The sequence below is a fragment of the Balaenoptera ricei genome, chromosome 10 (assembly GCF_028023285.1).
Source record: "Balaenoptera ricei isolate mBalRic1 chromosome 10, mBalRic1.hap2, whole genome shotgun sequence".
Lineage (NCBI taxonomy): Eukaryota > Metazoa > Chordata > Mammalia > Artiodactyla > Balaenopteridae > Balaenoptera > Balaenoptera ricei.
Genome location: NC_082648.1, coordinates 73,815,205 through 73,827,398, shown reverse-complemented (window position 1 = coordinate 73,827,398; position 12,194 = coordinate 73,815,205).

Here is a 12,194-nt window from a genome sequence, read left to right as displayed (position 1 = left end):
CTGTGCTCTAGAGCTTGTGAGCCACAACTACTGAGTCCACGTGCCACAACTACTAAAGCCCATGCACCTAGAGCCCATGCTCTGCAACAAGAGAAGCCACCGCAATGAGAAGCCTGTGCACGGCAATGAAGAGTGGCCCCTGCTCGCTGCAACTAGAGAAAGCCCGCGTGCAACAACAAAGACCCAACATAGCCAAAAAATAAATAAATAAATAAATAAATAAAAATTTACAAAAAATAAGATAAATTGGACATCATGAAAATAAAAAACTTAAAAAAAAAAAAAAGACTCTGGGTTGAGAAAAAGTGAAGTCATTATATGACAAATTAAAGCAAAAGAAAGGTGAAGGATCTAAAATTGGAGAACTTAATGCCAGCAAAGGGTGGTGTGATAATTTTAGAATAAGATTTGGCTTTAAAAATGTCAAGATAAAGGAGAAGCAGCATCTGCCAACCAAAACCCAGCAAAGTTCCCAGATGCCATTTAGAAAATCATTGAGAAGAAAGGATATCTGCCTGGACAGGTTTTTAAAGCAGATGAAAGTGCCCTGTTCTGGGGAAAAAAAATAATAAATGCCACAAGTTAGTAAGGAAGAGAAGCAACACCAGCTTTTAAGGCAGGAAGGGACAGATTAACTGTCCTGCTTTGTGCAAATGCAGTCAGGTTTATGGTCAGGACTGCCCTTATCTATAAACCTCCTAAGCCCCAAACCTTGAAGGGAAAATATTAACACCAGTTACAGGCCTTTTGGTTGTGCGAGAAGAAGGCCTGGACAATGAGAATCCTTTTTCTGGGTTGGTTCTATGGATGATTTGTCCCTAAAGTCAGGAAGTGCCTTGCCAGTAAGGGACTGCCTTTAAAAGTTCTTTTGATATTGGACAATGTCTCTGGTCACCCAGAATGCTATGAGTTCAAATTGAAGGCATCAAAGTGGTCTACTTGCCCCCATACACGACGTCTCTAATTCAGCCTCTAGATCAGAGAGTCGTGAGGACTCATTATACACATTTTTAAAGACTCATTACACACATTTCTCTATGGAAAGGGTTGACAATGCTATGAAAGGGAACCCTGAAAGAGAGAACATCATGAAAATCTGGAAGGATTATACCTTTTAAAGATGCCATTGTTATGCAAAAAGCCGTGAAAGTCATGAAGCCTGAAACAGTAAATTCCTGCTGGAAAAAAATATATCAAGATGTTGTGTATGACTTCACAGGATTTATAGCAGAGCCAATCAAGAAAATCATAAAAGAGATTATGGATACGGCAAAAAAGGTGGGGGGTTGAAAGGGTTTCAAGGTATGTGTCTTGGAGAAATTCAAGAGCTAATAGACAACATACCAGGGGAATGAACAGAAGATGACTTGATGGAGATGAGTGCTTCCAAACCAGTGCCAGACGATCAGGAAGAAGACATAGAAGAAGCAGTGCCAGTCTGGCAGAGGGTTCCAATTATTCAAGAGTGCTTTTGACTTTTTTTACGATATGGACCCTTCTATGATAAGGGCACTGAAGCTAAAGTAGTGGGGGAAGAAGGATTGGTACATATAGAAACATTTTTAGAGAAATGAAAAAGCAAAGAAGTAATATAGAAAATACAGGGTATTTCCATAAATGTAATCAAGTGTGTCTGCCTCTCCTGCCTCCCCTCCCACCTCCTCCACTCTTCCCCCTCTGCCACCCCTGAGACGGCAAGACCGACCCCTCCTCTTCTTCCTCCTTCTCAGCCTACTCAGTAAGAGGACAACAAGGAGGAAGCCCTTTATGATCCACTTCCACTTGATAAATAGCAAATAACCATCCTGCCATACAGTTAATAAACGTTATCTGTTGTATAGTCATGTAAGTGTCATCATGTGAAAATCTAATAATTGTACAGCAAGAACTGTATGAGATGCTTTTACGTCATCACCGCCTAAGTATTCATGGTGTAGAAGATTGTGTGCAAGACTTGCATTGAAGTGGATAGCCTATCCTTACATAGGCATGAGGTGAGTGATATTTAATAATAATGTGTTAGTTTTCTTGCTGTTTTGTAACTATGCTTTCAAAGAATTATATTACCACACAGTATGACCCTCCCACTGTAATTGGAGAAACTTCATATCAGCCTTTCATCACAGGTTTTTTTTTTTAATGTAACAATGTTTCCAATGCTGTATTATGAATACTACCATAATACTGTATGCCATAAACTCTTATAATGATTCATTCATTAGTATATAGACTAGGCTACTACTGATATAAGCAATTGTATCAATTACCTCAGGCTACCAAAAAGCTATCATATTGCTGCCTCTTCATTTTCAATTCAAGTATTGTTATATCTATAATAAATATAAATTTCTTTTTCACAGTATCTTCATTTTTGATGCCAGTGTTAGTAATACATATAAAACATCTACAATGTTTTGTATCATATGGGACAATATCCATGTAGGTACTGACAGACGATTCATCTTGTAAACAGATGATGTAAGCTTACACTATTGATACATACAATATAGTACTGTAAATGTATTTTTCTTATGATTTTCTTAATAATGGTTTCTTTTCTCTAGCTTACTTTATTGTAAGAATTCAGTGTATAATATATATAACATACAAAATATGTGTTAATTGACTGTTTTACCTTATCAGTAAGGTTTTTGCTCAACAGTAGGCTAATAGGCTGTAAGTTGTTAAGTTTTGGGGGTTTCAAAAGGTATACACAGATTTTCAACTGTGTGAATGTGGGCACCCCTAACCTTGTGTTGCTCAAGAGTCATATATATAAAATTGGCTCCATCATTTTGAAGGATGCTATTGAAATACTAGTAACTTGTAAACCCTAATAAGTTACTTATCAAGAGTGATTCACCATCTGTCAATATGATAATATGATACCTGGCTTATTAGAATTTTAGATTATAGACATGGCTGTCTCATAAGGAACCAACAAAAGGGAATACAGTATTGTTAAAATTGTCTTAGTATGAAATCCAATTGTGACAAGTAAGGCCCTTTATAATCTAGCATCTGTCTTATTCTGTAACCTTACTTCTACTCAGTCTTCTACAGACACCCTCTTATTCCTGCAATACTGAACTACTTAGAGATCCTCAACTGTGCCACATTCTTTATTGCCTATTTATTGTTTCATGTCTCACTCAATCTGCAACCTTGCTCTGTAGCAAGCAACCCCCATACATCATCCTGTATACATTCAGTAACCATTCTGATTTAAAGACTTACCTTTTCTAGAACACCTTTAACCCTTACATATTCTTTTTGCCATTTTTGTTTAATTAACCTTCTTTGTGTTCCTGCAATACTCTTTGCATACTTCTATCATAGAGTACATAGGCTACTGGTATCATTTACTTTTGTCTCCTCATCACGTAACTATCAGATTTTAAGGTTAGCTTAACAAACAATGATAATAATAATAATACATAACAAGCTATCCCCAAACTCAGTAGCCTACAATAACATTTATTCTTCTGCCCAGAAGGAAAAAAAAATGAGTGGTTGAACGAACGTATTCTCCACTAGCAGTTTATAAAATGTCCCATTGTTTGGCCAACAATTCATATGAGAGTTTATAAATCTTGCTTATTTGGAAAAGGTAAAATAATTATTAATTGTGGTTTTGATTTAAATAATCTATTATACTTTTTACTATTTTTATAATAATAGTAATATTTATCATAATTAAATTTTATAAGCATATTTTCTATAATTATTAAATAATTGATTTTTATCTTTTCATTCATTATGTGGTAAATTACATTTATTGATTCTAGTGTTAAAACACAGTTAAGTTACTGGGATAAATCCGCATTTATCAGGACATTTTTTCTTTATATTGCTGTAACTATTTTACTTTGGACAAATGTAAAATAGCATGTATCCACCATTACAGTAGCATACGGGGTAGTTTCATTCCCCTAAAAATCCTCTGTTACCTATTTATTCCTCTCTCCCTTCAAACCTTTGGCAACCAGTGATCTTTTTACTACCTCCATAATTCTGCCTTTCCAGAGCATCATTTAGTTTGAATTATATATCTTACGGAAAAACCCGAACGAACTTTTTGGCCAACCCAATATTTACTTAGTAATATGACTTGAAATTTCTTCTATGTCTTTTCATGGCTTGATAGCTCATTTCCTTTTAGCATGATAATATCCTATTGTCCAATATACCACAGTTTATTTATTCTTTCACCTACTGAAAAACATTTTGATTGCTTCTCAGTTTTGGCAAATATTAATAAAGCTGCTATACCATACACATGCAAGTAAGGGTTTTTTGACATAAATTTTTAACTTATTTGAAAAAAATACCAAGGAACACAGCTGTTGGATAGTATGTAAGAGTGTTTAGTTTTGTAAGAATCTTTCTTCCAAAGTGGCTGTACCATTTTGAATTCTCATGGGCAACGAATGAGAGTTCCTGTTGCTCCACATACTCACCAACATTTGGTATTGTCAGTGTTTTGGATTTTAGCCATTCTAATAGATGTGTACTGACATCTCCTCTTTGTTTTAGTTTCCATTTAGACTATTGGCTTTTATATATATATTTTTTCATTGTATAGTTTCTCATCTTGTTTTGAAGTAAAAACTATAAAAACATTACAAAACAATTTGGAGAATATTTCTACCTTTTTATTCTCTTGAACAGTTTGCAAAAGGTTTTAATTATTTTAGATGTTTTCTTACAAATAAAATTTTGTTGGATAAATTTAATACAATCTAAATATTTTAATCATGTTTGTTTTTTTTAACTGCGGAGTTCATAAGTTTTCATTAATTTTAATTACTAACATAGTTTTATTCATCTTGACTTAACTTCTGTTGTGTGTTCATTCTGATTTCCTTTTTTTTTTTGGCCACATTTTTTTTGCAGAGCCTGTCCCTTTAAAAATAATTTTTACATGTTAAATGAATGAATAAAACAAAGGGTAAAGTTTTGTGACATGGAGAAAATATGAAATTCAAATTTCACTGATGAAATTATAAGTCCAAAGCATTTTGAGTGCTACATGTATTGCCATACTGGGACTTTCATTTTTATTTTTTGATACCAGTGAATGCTCATCATGTCAAAACAGAAGAGAAAAGTGAGCTTCAAATGTATTGATTGATATTTAGACAGCAGAGTGTTGTTATCAAATTAGATAGCAAAGCATTGTGTTTATTATTCAATGACATTATAGCTGGGCTAAACAAATAAAATATGCATAAACATTATAACTCTAAGCACCCACAACAATATCTGCAATCCAGGAAAGCAACATCATAAATATTACAAAATTTAAAATGAAATATTTTACTACAGCAGAATGAAAATGAGGCTGTAACCAAAGTAAGTTTCCAAGTGGCTCATTTGTTGATATCAGTATAGGGGACTACCTATCTGTGTGAAAAGACATTTTCAAACATGAAATATGTAAATTCTCATTATAGATGAGCATTAACAGATGCACATTTTTCAGTCAATTTGGTTGATAGAAAACACTAACTTTGAACCCTAATTAAGCAAAACAGCCCCCCAAATTTTTATTTTTCTATATCACACACACACACACACACCCACATTCATACAAGTGTTGTCAATCACTATTATTTAATTTGAACTTCATCAATTAAAACAATTGTGGAAATTCTCTCTTGTTATATTTCTCTCTTGTTATATAATTATATACACAGTATCCTCTACTTTGCCTCTTGGCCTGCAAAGCCTAAAATATTTACTGTCTGGTTCTTTACTGAATAAGTTTGCTAATACCTGTCTAAAGAACATAAAAATATTACTTTCTACAAAGCAGTATTTTTATGCTACATAATTCAAGTATTTTAATTCTGTAGTTGTTTTTAATCCACAGATTAGGCATACTTTTATTATTGATTTATGCATTTTTAAAAATTCAGACATAACCAAATATTTTCTAGTAGTATCTCTGCTACCATTCCTTCTAAAGCCTCAGACCTTCCTTTTTTGACCCTTTTCCTTCTTCCTTAAATATATCATTTAGAAAGTTTTTAGGATGGAGTCAGCTTTGGCTAATCTTTATTTTGCCTTTGTTCCTAATGGATAATTTTGCTGGTATACTTTGAAAGTCATTTTCATTCAACATGGGGAAGTATTTTCCTGTGTCTCTGGGCTTCCCCTGTGGCTGTTGAAAATTCTGGTATTGGTGCTCTATTTTCAGATACCCAAAAGGTTTCTAACCTTCAAAATACTAATTACCAATCTAGAAGGTATACCATAGCTAATTTTAATAATAAACTAATTCTTAGTCCATAAGTAATTTAATATTCTCAACTCCAACATACCTTGCCCTCCTTTTAAAATTTTTCTATATTTTTAATCTGAGCTATAGAGAAATTCAAGGTTATAGTGAAATTTTCAAACACATCAACATTGCTGAAAATTTATCAAATTTTTGTACTCTGGATAAGAATGATAACATATAACTATATAATAGTGCTTTTCCTTTGTGCGTTCATATCCATAAGTGATTTAATTTGATTAGTGAAATTAAAATGTTGCAACACTTTTTTAGATACCTTGTTCCATTTTATTCTGGCAACAGTCCTATGTGCTAGATAACTGTGGTGGTAGAGTGTATTTTTCAAAATTTGTTGCAATAATACCTCCCACTACATGCTTGTCTTATACTGTGACTTTGACCCGTCCTTTTGAATTTGGGTGTGTTTGTGATTATGACAGATATGGCACTGTGATTTCTGAGCTTAGGTCGTAAAAGTGGTATAAGTATCTGCCTGGTTGATTCGGGTGCTCATTATTGGATCTCAGCCATAATGAGAAAGTCCTGGAGCCACAAGGAGAGGCTACATGTAGGTGTTTCAATTGAGAAACCAACTGAGATTCCTGGTGACAATATCGACCACCAGGCAGAGGGAGGGAGTATTCAGATGCTTTCAGCCCAAGCCATTGTGTCACCCCCCAGCAGGTAATGTCCTGTGGAGCTGTTCTCATTGAAACCCTGCCAAAATAGCAAAGTAAATCTTTATTATTTTAAGCCATTATCTTTGAGGTGCTTTGTTACCCTGCCACAAATGACTAGAATAGTTATTATTTTCATCAATGTAAACAAAAAAGGTGTGAGTTTTAGAATAATAAGTGAATTGGCTTTTCTAAAATTCACATGGTAACTGAGTAAAGATATAGGATTCAAAGTGAAATTTTAAATTCTGCAAGCTTTATGTATATTGACATTTTAAACTTCATATAGGACTCCAATAAGACACATGCTGCTATTGTCCCCGTTACACTGATGACAAACATGGGGCACAGAGACATTAAGGCAAATTGTCCAAATTTGCACAGGTTCTAAGTGGCCATAGCCCAGATTCAAACCTGGTAGTCTCCCTGTCAAATATGTTTTCTTAACCACCATACAATCAGGCTTTTTGACCTCTTCCTCTTTCCACTAATCCATGTTATCTTGACAGCTCTAGAATTGTAAAAGTTTAAGAAAGGAATTGAGTTATTTGCTCTAATAGTTGGTTTAGTGGTCTAAAAAAAGCCACAGTTTCTCTCTGCTAACAAATACACATACATACAAAATGTGTGCACATTTTTCAGAGGATTACAGACCTGCTTGAAGCCAAAATATTTAATTGAAGTTTTCAGGAAACTCACAATCTCTTCTTTACACTATAAGTGGACCTCTACATTTCTAATGTGAAGGCAAAAGAAGGAAATTTACACTATAATGACCAGAAATTAAGAAATTGATGAATTACTGTAGGCAAAGCAGAGATAAGATGAAAATCAATTTAGTTTTACCAAGATACATTAGACAGTTTCCCTATCTGCATAATCACTGTGGATAACATTCTCCTTTTTCTACATTGTTTACTTGAGGGATGCCCTTTGATAATGCTCCTGGCTCTAATTCCTTCTTTATATTAACAGACTAGCATCCAGGGTTAATTATGTATCTGATGATCTAGGCCTTGGGCCAAAACATTGATATTTAGTAGAATTCAAATAATAAGTTGACATCTAAAGTGTTTAGGTAAAATGAGAATATATAGTTGTCAAAAAACAACCCCTTTGGTTATATAATGGTTAAGAAAATGTGTGGGAGTGAGGCTACTGGGTTTGAAACTAGGTTATGGCCACTTACTATCGATGCAAATTTGGAAAATTTTCTTAAAGTCTCTGTACCCTAGCTTTGTCATTAGTGAATTGAGAACAAAAGCATTGTATATCTTATTGAAGCCCAGTGTGAAATTAAGCAATTTCATAAAATTTCTACAGTAAACCCTGGCAAATAATGGGTTATCAATAAATGATACCTAAACTCTGGGTGTGTGTGTGTGTGTGTCTGTGTGTATTTGAGTGTCCTGAAATAAGCTTGTAATATAATCCTGTAACTTCACAATTGTTGCTTTTCATTTCAGTTATACAACCAGTTTTAGTCTCTATTTTTTAATGTAAGAAATAAGAATAGGACTTCTATTTTGCTACCCATGAGAACCAGGCAATTTTTTTTTTCTTTCTATTAGATCCTGAGGCAAGGAAAAAAGACAGAGTTAGAGTAAGGTACAGAGACATCTTCCCTTTGAGTGAGGCAGTTCAAATTTTATTCAGAACAGTTATATCAAGCTAGCAATAAAACCCATCGTTTACTTGTTATGGCTACACAATTCAAACTATTAAATTATAAACTAGCAATGGAATGTCTACACGGGTATGCTGATAGGCTAAGATGCAGAATACAGACCTCTAACATATGTTTAAATCCTCTGGTAGTTGAAGAATTATGTAGAAACATAAGGATGCATAAATAAACACACAGATATACTGGAAACATCTCATTTTCAACTGCCAATTCAATCTATGAGTAGGAATATCATTCTAATACCAGGAAGTTAAATTGCATTGCACTTCTCTTTCTCAGCAACTGGTTAATTCAATCATAGCACATACATTTTTCAGCAGTTTTTAATTTGCTTAATTTTTGAGAGCTGGTGGTGTAGAAAATTTCCCATTTTTCAACCCTAAGACTGCAGGGATAAGGCCATGTACTATTCTCTCTCTGTGTCATTTTCATTTTAATATAGATTTTATAGTTCATTACCTGTCAATCAGTTTTAAATGGCACAGTATTCATTTTATCATGTTCTGTAAAACTGTTTTATGCTTCTTTCAATGTCTTACATTCATTTTAGACTGAGCCCTATTTATTTCTCTAAAAGCCGTAGCCATCTCTAGCTGTGCACATTTGAACTTGTATTTATTTTAGCAAATATGGTATTTTGCTTTATATGGTATATTCATTTAGGATATTTATTCAAGCAAGTGAATACTGAGGAAGCAGCACTGTGTAAATGTTTTATCTGTGACAAGCCATTTTATGCCCTATGTTTTTATTTCTCTCAAACTTTGAAGGATACAATTTCAAATACAACTTACGGTGCTGACACTGTGTACTTTGTCACCTGATTATTTCTAATCTAATAAAACGTATTTATGTAATTAATATTTAAAGCCACCAGGGCAAGAAACATAAATTTGAGCCTAAAATGTTTTCACATAAATTAACACTTAACTATATAACAAATGGAAAATAGTGTATTTTTTAAAATTAGAAAGTATCCTTGTTTCATATAGATTTATTCCTTTTTTCCATTGTCACGTTTCCTTCATTTGACAGCTTTCTCTTCATTAAGTAGATATCAGCTTTATTTCTCCACCTTTAACTAAGAAATCTAATTTTAGTATTAAAAAATTAGATACATCATAAATCAAACAAGAAATCTGGAACAAATTCCCTGAGGGTACAGGTACAATTTTACTGAAGGAACTATGTTTGGACTTTTGACCTATTAAATAATGTAAGAAATAATTTAAGAAGATATTTATGACATTCTTTCTTAAAATATACCAAAAAATTTTTTTCTATTACCTTATTTGGAAACTAATTTCAAGTCATAACAATAACTTGTGTGGAGTGCTGGCAAACCAGCTCCGTAGAAAAGCAAACAAAATCCTGACTTGTAGCATTGGTAGATTTCCATAATGTAAATTTTTCCACTATTGTTAATTTAAAGACAACAGCATTTAAATAATCAGCTCTTTTGTACTGAAAACCCAGCTCAGCATACCACTGCTTCCTACAATCTAACCTAAAATTTATTATGTACATGTAAATTAATTTCTTTAAGACAAAAGAATTATTTCCTCACTACCCCAGATGTCCTCAGCATTTTCTCTTTACCAAATAACTAATTTTTCCTTCCAGAATTCACATGACACACTGTCTGTCATACACTTCTGCATTAGGTAAAGTCAACATATTTGCCATTCTCACTTTGTTTTTTTACACGTCTCATATATTGGATTGCCATTCTTCCTCCCTAATCCATAGCTTCTCCTGTTTTCAAAGTTCATTTTTAAGCCTGATACTTCCCTAAAAACATTACAGATAGCTATATTTACTCTACTTACAAAGTCACTTCAGGAATTCTATGCTTTATATTTTCCTTATTCCTTTAGCACTTTTATATCTTAGTACCGCTAGTTTATTTTTATAACTTTATTATATAGTTATATTTATGTATAATAAAAATAGAATTTGAGACATTTGTATGTAGAAATATGATATATGCTTATACCTTCGTGTGTATTATTTTTTAAGACTTAAAAAAATTTTTAATTTTTTCCAATAACATTTTTTTATTGAGGTATAGTTAATTTACAATGTTGTGTTAGTTTCAAGTGCACAGCAAAGTGATTCAGATATATATAATATATATATATATATATATATATGTATACATATTCTTTTTTAGATACTTTTCATTATTACAAGTTATTGAGTATAGTTCCCTGTGCTATAATAGTAGGTCCTTGTTGAGTATCTATTTTATGTATAGTAGGGTGTATCTGTTGATTCCAAACTCCTAATTTATTCCTCCCCCCACCTTCCTTTTCCATAACCATATGATTGGTTTCTATGTCTGTGAGTCTGTTTCTGTCTTGTAAATGAGTTTATTTGTGTCATATTTTAGATTCCACATATAAGTGATATCATATGGTATTTGTCTTTCTCTGTATGACTTACTTAGCTTAGTATGATAATCTCTACGTCGATCCATGTTGCTGCAAATGGCATTATTTCATTCTTTTTTATGGCTGAGTAATATTGCATTGTGTATATATACCACATCTTCTTTATCCATTTATCTGTTGATGGAAAATTAGGTAGCTTCCTTGTCTTGACTATTGTAAATAGTTCTCCTATGAACATTGGGGTGCATGGGTCTTTTGTAATTAGAGTTTTTGTCTTTTCCAGATATATGTGCAGGAGTGGAATTGCTGGATCATATGGCAACTCTATTTTTAGTGTTTAAAGGAACCTCCCCACTGTTTTCCATAGTGGCTGCACCAATTTACATTCCCAACAACAGTGTAGTAGGGTTGCTTTTTCTCCACACCCTCTCCAGCATTTATTATTTGCAGACATTTTGGTGATGGCCATTCTGACTGGTGGAAGGTGATACCTCCTGGTAGTTTTGATTTGAATTTCTCTAATAATTAATGATGATGAGCATCTTTTCATGTGCTTGTTGGTCATCTGTATGTCTTCTTTGGAGAAAACATCTATTTAGGTCTTCTGCCCAGTTTTTCATTGGGTTGTTTGTTTTGTTTTGTTTTTAATACTGAATCCTTGTTGGTCTTATGGTTTGCAAATATTTTCTCGCAGTCCATAGGTTGTCTTTTCATTTTGTTTATGATTTCCTTTGCTGTACAAAAGCTTATAAGTTTGATTAGGTTCCATTTGCTTATTTTTGCTCTTATTTCTGTTGCCTTGGGAGACTGAGCTAGGAAAACATTGTTACAATTTATGTCAGAGAATGTTTTGCCTATGTTCTCTTCTAGGAGTTTTACAGCATCCTGTCTTTTATTTAAGTCTTCAAGCCATTTTGAGTTTTATTTTTGTGTATGGTGTGAAGGTATAATTTTAATCTGTTTTATTTTTCTTTCTTTGTTGAACACTTCTTACAGCAAGTATTCCTCAGCTAGAGTACTTCTGAGCATATAGTCTGATGCTGTGTACACAGGGAAATTCTTAATAATTGTCTGACTTTCTCTAAGTATATCTTTAATGTTGTCTTTACCAGGCTAAAAAACTGTGCTGTCCATAAATTCACTTCCTAAACATT